Source organism: Macrobrachium nipponense, chromosome 40, assembly GCF_015104395.2.
Source record: "Macrobrachium nipponense isolate FS-2020 chromosome 40, ASM1510439v2, whole genome shotgun sequence".
NCBI classification, from domain to species: Eukaryota; Metazoa; Arthropoda; class Malacostraca; order Decapoda; family Palaemonidae; genus Macrobrachium; species Macrobrachium nipponense.
The window spans coordinates 15,609,203-15,611,702 of NC_061101.1; the positions used below are offsets into that span (position 1 = coordinate 15,609,203).

The 2,500-nt window shown below is 30.6% G+C and overlaps 1 protein-coding gene across 4 annotated transcripts in view; it reads left to right on the forward strand.

Moving 5' to 3' along the window:
* The window catches only part of LOC135211951 (single-minded homolog 1-like), a 144,493-nt gene that overhangs the window by 13,432 nt on the left and 128,561 nt on the right, over positions 1 to 2,500 (forward strand). The window lies entirely within an intron of this gene.

The following is a 2,500-nucleotide window of genomic DNA, read 5'->3' on the forward strand; positions in this document are numbered from 1 at the left end:
CTGCTGCTTGCTATCGCTGCTACTACTGCTATGACTTACCGCATCTGCTGATAATTATGCTCTATGATAATGGCAACACCAATAATGTAAGTCTATGTCCTATCTTAATTATTATTCATACTTATTTTTCACACGTCGAAAAACTAAGAAGCGGTCATAACTGTATTAATTAATCGTCTATATGTATGTATATATATATATATATATATATATATATATATATATATATATTATATATATATATATATATATATATATATATATATATATATATATATACTATATATATATATAGTATATATATATATATTTATATATATATATATATATATATATATATATATATATATATATACACATACCTATTGTCAAGAATAAAACATACACACATTATATACATAATAAATACAGACCATTTGTTAATACAGTTTAAATTATTGGTGTTGTCATCACAGCATATCAGCAGATGCAGTAGTCATAGCAGCAGTAGTAGTAGTGGTGGCTAGAGCAGCAGCAGCAGCAATAAAAAGCAGTGGTCTTTTTTATTAAGTGCTACTATTAATACTACTACAATGTTGTCATTATGGCTTGCATGTGCAAATGATCCTGACCGGTTTACAAACGGAACCTTTTTGATCCCTCCCTATTGTTTTCATTCATATCACGTGCTGCAGTGATATATATATATATATATATATATATATATATATATATATATATATATATATATATCGATATATATATATATAAATATATATGTATATTTATATATATATATATATATATATAGTATATATATATCGATATATATACCTATACATATATATATATATATATATATATATATATATATATATATATAGGATATATATATATGTATATATATATATATATATATTACCCTTTCATCTCTTCCTTCCGTCTCTTGCTACTTAGCTGTCCAGGTTCTGTAATTTGAGTCTTACTTTCATTTCCGCCTGTTATTTGAGAAACAGATCCTTCGAGTCAGTGCTTTGAATGGGATTCAGAATAGAACTTAAGGAGAGAATATAAGGTGGTTATCCGCCTCAATTGTTATCTCCACTGGGCTGTTTATTTTCAAACACGGCCAATTTTATATTGTGGCGCCATTAGAATTATTGGAGATATTGCAAGCTCTTGGGATGGTAAGAGAAGTGATGGACTCCTACCTAATGGAGGCACGATGCAACCCGGAACCCCACACTTATAAAAACCACTCAGTCGAATACGATGACTGTGATAAAAAAGAAAAGAAAAGAAAATAATAATAATAATAATAATAATAATAATAATAATAATAATAATAATAATAATAATAATAACAATAATAATAATAATAAATACCACCCAGTCGAATTGGAGGACTGTGATAGACAAAAAAAAAATAAATAATAATAATAATAGCAGGTTAATATTTTCACGGGCTGTCAAACGCTATAATTTTAATCGTGAAAAGGAAAAGCATATAATAATAATAATAATAATAATAATAATAATAAAATAATAATAATAATAATAATAATAATAAGCAGTTTTAATATTTTCACGGGCTGTCAAACGCTCCTTCCGCTATGCCCTAGGTAAGACTAGCCTATGCCGTTGCCCGTCCCTACGTCCCTCGGTGGCATTTTTGCCAAAGCAGGTGGCATCTACGATAAAGTTACGATAAACCACAAGAAAGTCGCTATTTCTGCATTTTCTGGAATTCTTCATGTTAGTATACGCACATACGCGCACACAATGTGAATGTGTGTGTGTTTGTTTTTGTTTTTTTATCGACTCTACATTTTTTCAATTTGTTTACCTCTATATTCAGCTGGATTTCTCCAATAGCAGTGGGACAGAACGAGAACCTATTGAATTTCCCAGAATGATCAGTGCTATTTATTTTCATGGTAATGTTAATTCTGATTTAGATTTCCCGTGTGTGTCATTTGCGTTTGGATATGCAGTCTTCCCAAGTGTCATCATTCATTTGCACAAATATCCTAAATATCTTATCATTCTGGGAAATTCAATAGGTTCTCGTTATGTCCCACTGCTATTGGAGAAATTCCGCAGAATATAAAATGTAAACAAGCTCAGAATGTGGAGTTAATAAAAAAATAAACAAACACACACACATACAAAATAAGTATGTTTGCCACGCGAGATAAAACCGTCTGTTTGTGCACAAACTGTAAGATTGATTTGGTCTTCTGCAAAAGGAAAAGATTCTCTCGCCTTTCTCACAACGTCGATTTGTTATGTACAAGTACTAGTGTACTACTTCTGCCGTCAATAATGGAGACAATATTCTTGCAATTGGACCGTGCTTATGATAGCTCACGTCCAGTAAGCTGCTCTGCAATTGATTTTGGGGAATCGAGGAGAGCGTCGTGTCCAATTTTTACAGGACCAAAATCCATCCGCTTGGAAACCAGACTCTAAATCATATACAGCAGGAAAGAAGTTGGGAGAATCATATATATATAGTTTC